Here is a 14342-nt window from a genome sequence, read left to right as displayed (position 1 = left end):
TTACCTTTTAATTGTTTTTATTTGTGAAATATGATCAAAGCATAAGCGAGGATGGAGAAAATTTTAAGGTTATATCAGACCTGTAGCTCTTGTGTCCATAGCCTTCAGGGATCCTGGAATGTGTATGTAGTTACTAATATTTAACAAATTTATTTCGTATATATTTGGGTATCGATGTTGGTATCGAGAATTACAGTTGTGTCTCAATGGTGTCTGATTTGTAGGGAGGGGCTAGGTTCAAATATGAGGTATTTATTAATAATAATAAGCTCTTGAATGTTTTGATTGATTCTGATTAATTACCTTTTCGATTAGAAGAATTTAGAATTGATCCTAATATAGTATTGTTGTCTCAATTTTTTTGTGTTTTTGTAGTTACCCTGGGTCATTCTTGTGATGTCTATAAGTGGCTTGATTATTCAATATCTTGCATCGAATTTAGGAGTTGCAACAGGTCTGTCCCTCATCTGTTTTCTCTACCAAACAATTATATGAATTGATATTATGCTTACCCCTGAACATACTAGTCCATCATGTAAGCATCTCGCAGAACACTACAGGGAAGAACATCCAAGAAATCTAGATTTTATCTTATGGTTCCTATCAAAAGTGGGTGTCATTGTTCCTGATATTCTTGAAGGTTACCATTTTGAATAATGATTTTGCAAAGTAAACTTCTTTTATTTTGATTTCCGATGAAATAATCTTATTTTATTTTACTCAGTGCATCGAAATGAAACTGCAACTAATGCAAGATTTTAATGAGAATATTTTTTTTTGTTGGAAAATGAGTTGTGATAGGGTTGTTACTATCAAACGCTCATAAATATACAAGTCTAATAACTTGGATCTTGTTATGAGCATGGAAATTTTAATGTCTTCCTATAGGTGCATAAGACCCATAATGCATATATTCAAGTGGTACCCAATCTCCTTTTGGGTCATAGTTTAATGAAGAGTCATGTTCCTTTTTAGTGGGATTTCAAATTTTACAAGTTTTTGGTAGCCATATGGGGTAGGTATTTTATATTTGAATATATGATTTGAAATTCTATGCATTCCCCTAAACCTTAGGTTTCCACATCTCTTAGTGTGCATATTTATTCTTCCCTTAGAAATGTTAAGAGGTTAATAATCTCTATGGAAATTAAGAGGTATAATTTGGTTATAATGGAGGGAGAGGTAGATTTTACAACTCACTATATATATCATTCCTTCTACAGTTTAAGCAAGATGCTCTAAAGTTTAAACATAAGTGATTTCCTTACCTTTTAATTGTTTTTATTTGTGAAATATGATCAAAGCATAAGCGAGGATGGAGAAAATTTTAAGGTTATATCAGACCTGTAGTTCTTGTGTCCATAGCCTTCAGGGATCCTGGAATGTGTATGTAGTTACTAATATTTAAAAATTTTATTTCGTATATATTTGGGTATCGATGTTGATATCGAGAATTACAGTTGTGTCTCAATGGTGTCTGATTTGTAGGGAGGGGCTAGGTTCAAATATGAGGTATTTATTAATAATAATAAGCTCTTGAATGTTTTGATTGATTCTGATTAATTACCTTTTTGATTAGAAGAATTTAGAATTGATCCTAATATAGTATTGTTTTCTCAATTTTTTTGTGTTTTTGTAGTTACCCTGGGTCATTCTTGTGATGTCTATAAGTGGCTTGATTATTCAATATCTTGCATCGAATTTAGGAGTTGCAACAGGTATGTCCCTCATCTGTTTTCTCTGCCAAACAATTATATGAATTGATATTATGCTCACCCCTGAACCTACTAGTCCATCATGTAAGCATCTCGCGCAACACTACAGGGAAGAACATCCAAGAAATCTAGATTTTATCTTATGGTTCCTATCAAAAGTGGGTGTCATTGTTCCTGATATTCTTGAAGGTTACCATTTTGAATAATTATTTTGCAAAGTAAACTTATTTTATTTTGATTTCCGATGAAATAATCTTTTTTTATTTTACTCAGTGCATCGAAATGAAACTGCAACTAATGCAAGATTTTAATGAGAATATTTTTTTTTGTTGGAAAATGAATTCAACTACAACTAATGTAGAGAATATTGATTTTTGTTGGAAAATGGATGTTAGGCCAGGTTAGCTCAGAAATTAATGAGCGCAAAACAACTGAGTGATTTTTATTCATTAGACTATTAATATTTATACATATACAAAAACGGATCAGTTCATCTTCTAGATGACTGTCCAACTTCACCTCATCCGTTTCGGATTAGGTGTCAACATTCCCCCCTTAATCTGAAGGGATGTTGGTGAGTCCAAGCATCGTTCTGAATCTTTCAAGCTTTTCTCTTCCAAGCACTTTGGTGAAGATGTCTGCAATTTGCTCGTTTGTGGAACAATGACGGAGATGGATTGTTTTGGCCTCAACATGATGTCGGATCAGATGATATTTAGTATTGATGTGCTTAGTACGATCATGGAACTTTGGGTTCTTGGCCAACTTTATTGCAGAGGTGTTATCAATCATGAGTGGAGTAGATTGTATTTGTTTTACTTGCAAATCTTCAAGAATTTTCCTGAGCCACACAATTTCTTTCGTTGCTTCAGCTGCTGCCACGTATTCTGCTTCTGTTGTGAAATCTGCTGGTACTGATTGTTTGCATGATCTCCAGGAGACAGCTCCTGATCCAAGACTCATAGCATATCCTGAAGTAGATACCCCAGTTTCTTTGTCTCCATCGAAGTCTGAATCGGAGTATCCAATCAAGTTGAAGTCGTCCACCTGTGTATACTTGATTCCAAGGTCTTGAGTTCCCTTTAAGTACCTTAGAACTCTTTTTGCAGCAGACCAATGTCCCTCACATGGCTTTTGCATAAACCTGGAGAGGATTCCAACAGCAAATGAAATGTCTGGTCTGGTAGTAGTAAGGTAGATGAGACTTCCTACAAGCTGTCTATACTTTGTTGCATCCTCAAATTCCTTTCCTTCAATAGATGTGAGCTTCAAGTTTTGTTCCATTGGAGTAGAAAGGGGATTGCATTCTGTCATGCCAAATCTGTTTAACAAATCTCCAATGTATTTCTTTTGAGAAAGAAATATGGACTTTGGATGTTGGGTTACTTCAATGCCAAGATAGTAATGAACATAGCCCAAATCAGTCATTTCAAAAAATTTTCCTAATTCTTTCTTTATGGATGCAATATAGCTTTCATTGTTCCCTGTCATTAAAAGATCATCTACATATACCACAAGATATACAACTATTTTGCCAACTTTCTTGACAAATAAAGTTGCATCATCAAGATCAAAATGTTTGAAGTTGAGTTTCAGAAGATGCTCAGTTAGTTTTTCATACCAGGCTCGTGGTCCTTGTTTGAGGCCATACAAGGACTTCACAAGTTTGCATACTTTGTGTTCATGTCCTTTCACAGCAAATCCTTCAGGCTGGGACATAAAAACATTCTCTTTTAGATCTCCATTCAAGAATGCAGTTTTTACATCAATTTGATGGACTTTCCAACCGTTTGGAGCAGCTAGTGCAAAGAGTGTCCGGATGGTGACCCATTTTGCTGTGGGAGCAAAAGTTTCCTCATAATCGACCCCTTCCTTCTGTGCAAAACCTTTTGCCACAAGCCTAGCTTTGTGCTTGTCAAGTGAGCCATCAGCTTTGTACTTGTTCTTGTAGACCCACTTGTAGCCAATTGGTTTGGTTCCAAATGGAGGATCAACCAGCTTCCAAGTGCCATTCTTTATGAGGGCATCATACTCCTTCTGCATCGCTTCTTTCCATTCATCATGAGAAGCAGCTTCTTTGAAGGAATTTGGTTCATAATCTGTAGACAAGTTCAATTCACAATCATAAGTAACATCCATATCAACAGGTGAATTAGAGTTATCTACATCACCTCCATCTTGTCGGTTTGAATTTCTGGTTCCCGTTTTTCCAATTTCATCAGGATGAACACTTTCAAGTGTCTTTGTCAGCCACTTTGGGGGACCTTTCTGAGATGGTCTAGGCTATTATGTTGATTGAGTTGGGTCTGAATCAAGATTGAGTCTCCCAATTCTATCAATTACATCACTTAAAGCATCATCCGTTGTTGGAGTGTCATGCAAGGGAGATTGTTCTTCAGAAGGAGATTACACATGTTGATCTAGTATAGGAATCCCCCCTTCAAGATGTGGAATCTAATTATCAAACTCTTGGAATGATTTCGGTTTTGTGAATCTATCCAAGCGATCAAGTTGCCGCTCAACAACACTGTCAGATTTGGATGATTCAAGAAAGATGACATCTCTAGATAAAACAAACTTTTTATTTACTTCATCATAAAGGCGGTATGCTTTAGATGTGTTTGAATACCCCAGGAAGATACACTTACGACTTCTAGCACCAAGTTTGTTTCTATGTACCTTTGGTATTAAAGCATAACAGGTGGAACCAAATATCCTGAGATGTTTTACCGAAGGAACATGTCCATACCACAATTCATAAGGAGTCTTGTTTCTTATAGCACTAGATGGACATCTATTCTTTATATATGCAGCACATAGAACAGCATCATCCCAAAACATTGTCTTTACATTTTTGAAGAAAAGCATGGATAGTACCATATTCAAAATTGTTCTGTTCATTCTTTCAGCTACACCATTATGTTGAGGATTATAAGGCACAGTTGTTTGATGTTTAATCCCATGTTGGCGAAGATAGTGTTCAAATTCATTTGATGTATATTCTTTTCCATTATCAGTGCGAATAGACCCAATATGAGATTGTGCATCATTTTCAATCCACTTATGAAAATTCTTGAATGTTTGAAAAGCATCAGATTTGTTCTTTAATAACTAAACCCAACACATTCTGGTGTAATCATCAATAAATGTCATGATATATTTATTTCCATTTGCAGAAGAAACAAGCATTGGACCACATAAATCTGAATGAATAAGTTCAAGCTTCCTATGTGCTCTTGAATGTGAATCATGAAAAGACTGTTTGATGTGCTTTCCTAGAATGCAAGCATCACATTGTTTATGTTTTCTAGGAATTGTAGCCAAACCAGCAACACCATTTTTCTTTAACAAGCGGAGACTATCATAGTTTAAATGTCCAAATCTAGTATTCCATAATAAACTTGATGAAAGTGCACCTTCTTCATGATGAGAAATATATGAGAAATGTTGTGCATGAGCAGAGGTTCCTTGTAGTTTAAGGAGTCTTTCTTCTTCTATACCCCTCATGACAAGTGAGTGGTCAGATGCCTTTCTTACCTCAAGCTTGCCATCAAACATGTGAATGGAGTGACCTTGCTGGCGGATGTGGACCAGGGACAGCAAGTTTCTCTTCAGTTGTGGGAGATATAGAACATGATCCAGAAGAAAGTCTGGAAGACCAGGCAGTTTAAGCCTGATTGTGCCAAGCCCTGATGGCTTGATTTTTGACTGATCTGCAAATTATACTGCTCCATCAACATTGTTAGTGAAATCTTCAAATAAATCTCTCCTATGAGTCATATGACAGGTTGCTCCTGAATCAAGCAACCAGTCATTTTTCGAAGAAGCAAGTGAAGCATTAAACAAATCTTCATTTACTCCAATGTTACATTGTGCCTCAATATAGTGAGCGGATTCAGGTGCTTTACCTTTGTCCGTGTCATCAGTTTTACCTTTCTGCTGATTTCTTCTCTGCTCAACCTTGTCCCATGGTAGCTTGCATGTAGAAGCATCATGTGATCCATTTCGTTTGCAGCGAATGCAATGCAGATCTGCCTTTTCTGCTTGAGAATGTCTGCCCCCCCTGCCTCTGAAGTATCTTCCTCTTCCCCTTCGTCCACCTCTTCCTCTTGCAGAATCTTGAGCAAGATGCTTTTCTTTGTGAGCAAGGCAAACAATCTCTTCAGAAGATTCAGGGACTGTTTTCTTTCCAAAGGCTTTCTCTCTTTCAACAAACTTTTTCACAAGAGAGTCAAAGGTTATATCTTTAAGGTTTCCATTTGCTTGTAAAGACTCAAGATAATTAGAGTAGGTAGGATAGAGTGCTTTGAGAAAGGCAATAAGAGAGATATCCAGCTCAACCTTAGTGGATTTTATATCATGCATTATAGACATTATTTCAGATGCAAGAGCAAGAGGATCATTATTTTTCAGTTCAAGAGTGAAGAGTTTAATCATGAGCTGAACAACTTCAAGTGCAGAATGTGTATCATAGAGTTCTTTCAGCTTTTGTAAAGCTTCCAAGGCAGTGGAATAGCATGAAATATGACGACTTACTTCCTCATTTACAGATGCTGCGATCAATGCAAAGGCTTTGCTATTCTTATTTTCCCAAATGGCGAGTTCTTTGTCTGATGTGGGCTGCACAGGGTCTCTGTCTTATTCTCCGACACACACACCTTTCCACAGCTCATTGTAGATGAGGGTGTGTTTTACCATACGAGACCATTCAGAATAGTTCTCCTTGCCAGTGAGAACTATTCCGACCATTGAAATGATTGAATGCATTCTGTAAAAATATCTGCTAAAAAAAAACTTCTGTTGATAAAAGACTTCTGCTGGAGAAAAAAATCTTATGCCACAGCAAGACTTCTGCTGAGAAAAAAATCTTATGTCATAGCCTTATGCATTCTGTAAGAAAAAAATATATCTCTGCCAAAAAACACTTCTGTTGAGAGAGAAAAAAATCCTTATATGATAGCCTTATGCATTTATTTTTCTTCTAACATTCCATAGCATATATATATTACTGCTCACATATATATCACTGTTTAATGAGGGCGCTCACTGCTTACATATATCACTGTTCAACAAAAAATGGCGCTCATATATATATGACTTCTCACATATATATCAATGTATATCACTGTTTAAAAAAAGGGCGCTCATATACATATCATTTCTCACATATATATCAATGTATATCACTGTTCAACAAAAAAGGGCATTCACTTCACAGTGCAGTGAAGATACCATTCCTCCACAGCGGCATAGCACTACTTTGTCAGAAACGCAGTCACCATTTCAATCTATAAAAAACTCAGTCTACAGCACCAATGTATATACCAAAAAACTGCGCACTGGATGTATATACCATTCAGCTTCAATCATCAAAAAACTGCGCACTCAACGCAGTATTCAACAGCGTATTCAACGCATCAACGCATAGAGCCGGACAGTCATGTCAGGCCAGAGGCCAGAGGCGCTCAGATCACCGCCAGAAGGACAGAGGTAGGTTTCATGAGGCAGTAGAAACCTGGCAGAGGCAGGAGCTATTTCTGGGACCTGTGCTCTGATACCATGTCAGGCCAGGTTAGCTCAGAAATTAATGAGCGCAAAACAACTGAGTGATTTTTATTCATTAGACTATTAATATTTATACATATACAAAAACGGATCAGTTCATCTTCTAGATGACTGTCCAACTTCACCTCATCCGTTTCAGATTAGGTGTCAACATTCCCCCCCTTAATCTGAAGGGATGTTGGTGAGTCCAAGCATCGTTCTGAATCTTTCAAGCTTTTCTCTTCCAAGCGCTTTGGTGAAGATGTCTGCAATTTGCTCGTTTGTGGAACAATGACAGAGATGGATTGTTTTGGCCTCAAGATGATGTCGGGTCAGATGATATTTAGTATTGATGTGCTTAGTCCGATCATGGAACTTTGGGTTCTTGGCCAACTTTATTGCAGAGGTGTTATCAATCATGAGTGGATTTGATATATCTATGGCATTCTTAATCAATGTCGTTGTTACCAGTCTGAGAGGGGCAGTCTGCTCTTCACCAAACTTATCTAGAGAGGACTCAGATAACTATCCGAAGTTGGAACTAAATACCTCATATTTTCTATTAAAATTAAACGGATCCTTCCATCCCAACAAACATTTCCTCCACTTTGTCACTATTGTTTTGATTCACCTCCCCATTCTAGCATTTTAATCACTTAGACAACTTTACAAGCGAACTGCCTTATCCATTCATCATGATTTTAATTATTTTGTCAGGCACTTGAAATGGATCTCATTCAAATCTTTGGAATTAGGAATTTCATGATATTGTTAATGGTATTGTTCCGAAAATCATAAACCGAAACCCTCTTTTGTCATTCTTTAGCATGTTCTAGGTAACTAGAGGTCAAAGATCTATTCCATTTCTATACTAGCATCTGGCCAGAGTGCATCGATCACAGGGACGTATGCTGGGAAGTATATCATGCAAGTGCATTAATGCATTAGTAACTTGTTTTTTTGCCCTCTTGAAAATAGATGAATTTTGAATTTTGATAACCATATTTGCATAATATTCGCATGATACTACTTTCACTGGCATTTGAGTGTGGTGCGCTGTTTTTTGTTGCAGGGTTTTCTCAATATGAAAATGAAGCCATGGCTCCGCAATCTTATCTCTCGGGCCATTGCCATCATCCCAAGCTTGTCAGTTTCTATTCTCTATGGTTCTTCTGGTGCTGCGCAGCTTATTATTATTTCGTTGGTATGCTCTTTGATCATCAAAATTGGCATCTCGATAACACATTTCAAATCACAAAAAATCATGATTGGGCTTAAAATTATTTCCCTGGATTCCAGTTAAAAATTTCCATGGATTTGGATTTCAGTAGTTAGATAATGTAAATGTCAAAAAACTTTTAGTAGTTAGATAATGTTATTTTAAATATTTCTTAAAGAGTTAAAATTATAGTGCTAGATTCATATATATACAGTCAAAAACACATTTCATTCAATCCAAAAAACCTCAAACTTACCATAATTAGAAAACATTTCTCATCTAAATATTTCAGATGTTTTATATTTAAAGGCTAATGCTATGCGTATTCCTTCCATGCAGATCATTTTATCATTTCAACTGCCATTTACATTAATTCCACTATTCAAGTTTACGAGCAGTGAGATAAAGATGGGTCCTCACAAGAATTCAATCGGAGTAAGTTGCTACTACCAGATTGGAGAAGAAAACCTTTTTTTCTCGGTGCTAGAAATGTAGGATAATGACGATTGATCATATTATTGTTACCTAAATTGAAAAAGTTTTCTTGAATTATATGGTGATTTTTTGAATTGCATTTTACTAAATGGAAAATATTCTTTACTGTGTCATAGATTATGGTTCATTCCTGGTTGTTGGGATTGTGTGTTAGGTCCCTATACTACTAGTGTAACCCCTTATTATTATTAGTACAACCCCCTTATTATATTTTTGTGCCCATGTAGTCCCCATATTGTTATTATTGTGCCCATGTAGTCCCCATATTGTTATTATTGTGCCCCATAGAAGCCCACTATTGTTATTATTGTGCCCTTACATTATTATTGTCATGTCGGCTCTAATTATATTATGACCCCTTAGACTTCTATATATAGAAAGGAAGTATTTTCATTTGTATCATCTAAGAATTGTTCATTTGTGTAATGTAAAGGAGGTTGCCCCCTCGAAGAGGATTTTTTATAAGGTGTTGATCTATCTTTTCTATCTTTTTGTGAGCTAGTTTCATAACATTTGGTATGAGAGCTTTGGATCCTAGGGTTTCACTACTCCAAACAGGTCATCCTGGAATTTTCACCATAACCTTTTTCTGTGACGTTTCAGAAGTGAAAAAAAAAACCTATTTGAGACGAAATATTGTTGAACCTCAGGTCCAAATTTCATATCTTGTCTTAATATATTTGTGGAGATATGATATGAGGAACTTAAGTTTTTTGCAAGCTCCAGAATTTCATCTAAAATAGTTCATCGTGGAATTTTCACTATAACACTTTCGCTATGAAGTTTCAGCAGCGAAAACAAAAACCCATTTGAGAAGAAATTGTTCTGAACCTTGGCTCCTAATTTCAGATTCTGTCTCACTACATTTTAGGAGATATAATCTGAGGAAGTTATGGTTTTTGCAGACCCTCGAATTACATGCCAAATATGTCACCTTAGGAACATCGTCATAACTTTCTTGCTGAACAACAATTTGAAATTTCGTAAGAAGTTACAAAAATAGGATAGAATATAGTTTTTTGTGTATATTTTCAGATACAAAGGTCGAAACAGTGACACGTGACATGTCGTACAAGTTCGATCTACTAAAACATTATATAATCAGGTCATCTTAGGAGATTTGGCATAACTCTTTCTTGGATAAACAATTTTTGATCAAACCTATGGGGTTAGAAAGAGAAACCAAAGAGATACCGCAAGAAGAAATTTCAGAACTTGGATATCGGAAATTACAAAGTTATAGTAGTTTCAATATTGAGCTCCTAAAATCAAGAAAAATCGAGATGAGGTAGTTTGATGGCAAGAATCCGGTAAATTGGATACTACAAATGGAGAAATATTTTGATCTACATGGTGTACCACTGTTACAAAAGGTATGTATTGAATATTCATATTTAGAACAAGATCAATTTTTCTGGTATAAAGGGCTTTGTTCTCATAAATCACTTGTTACATGGTCAATTTTCACGAAGGAAATTATAACACATTATGAGGATACAAAGAGAAACACCTTCTTTAGAGCAACACCACAACAATTGGAAGAGAAATGAGCAAAAGGGCTTTGTTACAAAGTGGAAACAAAAATTATAGCAATAAGGAAGTCTACCCCTCACAACTATAAAGATGGAAGTGTTGTTTCTCCTAGCCTTCCACAACCTGCAAGGGTTACACCACAACAATTGGAAGAAAAAAAAGAAAAAGGGATTTGTTACAATTGTGATAACAAATACATTAAAGGTCATAAGTGTGTTGAGAAGAAATTATTTTACATTGATTGTGGAGAGGAAGAGGAAGAGGATCAAGAAATGTCAAAAGAAGAGTATATACACCATGAACCAACCCCAGAGAAAGAAGAAATGAATCTAAACATATCTTGTAATGTAATGGCCAGAATTACCACTCCTCAAACTATCAAGATAGAAGGACATATTAAGAAGATAAATGTTCAAGAAGTGAAAGATCACATAGAGCATCAAGAAATGAATCCTACCATATATTATAATGCAATGGAAAAATTATCACTCCTCAAACTCTCAAGATAGATGGACATATCAAGAAGAAAAATATTCAAGTAGTGAAAGATCACATCAAGCATCAACAACAAGTTCTCCAACTTTTAAAGGATAATGCCACTTTGGTGCAGAATCAAATGAAACAGTAGGGAGATCAACATCACAATGAAAGGAGTTTTGATGTAGGCGATTGGGTATTTTTATGGTTACATACGTACAAAAAAATGTCCCTCAAGAAAGATATTTATGAGAAGGAAATGTTGGCAATACTACACACACTTGAGAAATAGCGACCTTACCTAATGGGAAGACACTTCAAGGTAAAAATGGATCATGATAGTATTAAATACTTTTTAGAACAAATATTATCCTCTGAAGAGCAAAAAAAATGGGCCACAAAGATGTTGGGTTATGACTTTGAAATCATCTACAAAAAAGGGAAGGAAAACGTTGTGGCAGATGCACTCTCAAGAAAGGATGAGGATATGGAAGCATTGTTGTGCGCCATTTCTATTATCCAACCAGATTGGATAAACGAAACAAGGTATGAATGGAAGAAGGGTGAAGAAGTGTGGCCACTCATTCAAAATTTACAGAAGATCTCAGTTCAAATAATATTGACAAACTGACGAGGAAGGAAAAATCATATTGGAGCTTGGAGTAGTCACAGAAACAATAACCCGACAATTATGAAATCGATCAATTTCAGAGTATCTCATGAAGTGGAAGAACTTACCTGCTAAAGATTCCACATGGGAAGAAAAGAATCTTATACAGGAGCATAAAGAACTACTCAAGCATTGAAGACAACAATTTTTAAAGGAGAGGGGCATGTTAGGTCCCTATACTACTAGTGTAACCCATTATTGTTATTAGTACAACCCCCTTATTATATTGTTGTGCCCATGTAGTCCCCATATTGTTATTATTGTGCCCCATAGAAGCTCACTATTGTTATTATTGTGCACTTACATTATTATTGTTATGTTGGCTCTGATTATATTATGACCCCTTAGACTCCTATATATAGAAAGAAAGTCTTTTCATTTGTATCATCTAAGAATTGTTCATTTGGTAATATAAAGGAGGTTTCCCCCTCAAAGAGGCTTATTTATAAGGCTTTGATCTATCTTTTCTATCTTTTTGTGAGCTGGTTTCATAACATTGTGTATCATGGGCATCAACACCTACTACTTGACTACAAAATTTGAAAAATTGTTGGTCCGTAGAAGTGTACCTAAGGTAGTTTCTATATTTATTGGATTAATTGTATTTCCACTCATGGATCTAGATGTAGTGGTGCTTTTTTATTTTGATTTCTGATGCAAAAAGAAAGTCACTTATATGGCTCAACTAGGATCCTCGATTTGATTTGAAATTACAATGAGTATTAACCGAACCAAGTCACACAAAAATTGATATAGAATCACAGAAGTGATTTGCAATTGGAGTATGATTTGATTAGTTGTAGAGAATTTATTTGGAATTTTAGGGAATTCATGTAAAAATAGTGCAAGTATTAGCAGATCTGAAATTTAGTGTGTTTTCCTCTTCATGTCTCTAAGTTGGTTTCATATTGTGACAATTTCTGTGCAGCACTAAAATTTCTTTAACACTGCTCAGCCTCAATCACTATGAAGAAGAAAATTCCTAACATAGTACTAAAAATAGATACACAGAGGCATTTAACCATACATGGTACAAAGATTTTACCTGGGAAACAATCTTGGGCTAATCATATAGGCTTGCAATTTCAAAAACATCATGGGACAATACTAGCTTTTGTTTATGCATTCATTTTTCTTATTTAAAAATTATAGTAGGAATACCCATAAGGTAAGGGTATCCTTTGATATCCTTCCATAACTTATCTCACCTTACATTTCTAGAATGTTCTTTCCCTTTTCCACGACATAAGCAGTTTCAACCATTAAAATCCACACTTGTATGCCAAGTGCGCCAACAACAAAAAAAGGTAGAGAAATTCATTTACAAAGATTCTTACAAATCAGATGCCTTCTCCAATTTCAGTGTTTTGGGGTTTTGGTCCTAAAAATTAGTAGTTTTTTTCCTTTTTTCTCGAAAAAGAGATTTTAGCTTTTCATTTCATTTCTATTTTTTGTTTCTGCGAGAAGAGTTTTTGTTGGTAAAAACTAATTTTCAGAGATACCGCTTTCCTCGTTGAACATTTAGCCTTTTTGACAAATCCGAAATAGCTAAATATTTCTTTGAAAATATATTCATTTGAGCTCAGGCTTTGGATCTAAGAGGTTTTTCCTCCTTCAATTTTTAGGGATTTCCTTCTTCAATTTTTATTTTCTCAACAACCTACAAATCTTCCATGGAGTCCAATATTGAACCAAACTTATCCTCGTCCGTTTGGTGGAAATGGCTTCATATTTTATACATTTCCTACATAATGTAAATAATATAAAGGCATAAGTAGCTGCAAGTGCATTGTAGACTAGATGTGAGGAAATTCACTTCATCTTAGACAGGAACATGCAAGGTGAGTGTTTTTATTCCAAATTAATAAAAGGAGTAACTTCCACAAAGTTAAAGTTGAGTGTTTCTACAGGATGATCTACAAACTGTTTTGAAGACACGTGTTGAAGTAGTGTAGTACTCCAAAGCATCAGCTTATCTTTTAGTGATGTATATAAGCCAAGAGCATATAATGAAAAATAAAATGAGTGTCACAACCAAAACAAAAAATACAAGCTCACTACAACTAATATACAGCAGGGTAGTTACTCTTTGTAGAAAAACACTAACCTACAAATATTAACCAATGTTTAATGGATGGTTCAAGAGATACTGAGATTGCCATGGGTGTATATCAACCACAATATACATGGTCTAAAAAGCAAGACCATCCACATGGCCAATTGATTGTCCTAATATTCTGTACCATGTTTACATCATGCTTTGATATTGTTTATTTTTGTTTTCTTTATAGAAATTGCTTTCCGAGGCATGCCCTCCCATCCAACCTAAATACATACTGAAGCATCCCCTCCTCTTTTATTCTTTTGAAAGAACTATGCAAATTTTGTCCTAAGTGGGTGAAAAATTATTGATATGTGTCACTTTGGGGATGCCCAACCATGCAAACACTGAGAATCAAACCTACGTTAGTTGGGGTAGACTCACATCAAGCTTCTGATAGATCACAACCCAACCTACATAAACTGAAGTACACTTACTAGAGGTCATGCCTGTTGTTACTGAAATTGATGTTGCATGAAGATGGAAGCTAACTTATATGGGAAGTGGTGAACATGTCCAATTTAGTTGGAATTTTATTTAGATATTATATAACCAAATTAGCTCATGTATTTCTTTGTTCCGAGCTTT

Source organism: Pinus tabuliformis, chromosome 1_1, assembly GCF_031772625.1.
Source record: "Pinus tabuliformis cultivar Carrire ecotype Pingquan chromosome 1_1, CPIR1, whole genome shotgun sequence".
Taxonomy (NCBI): Eukaryota; Viridiplantae; Streptophyta; class Pinopsida; order Pinales; family Pinaceae; genus Pinus; species Pinus tabuliformis.
This window is presented reverse-complemented; position numbering follows the sequence as displayed.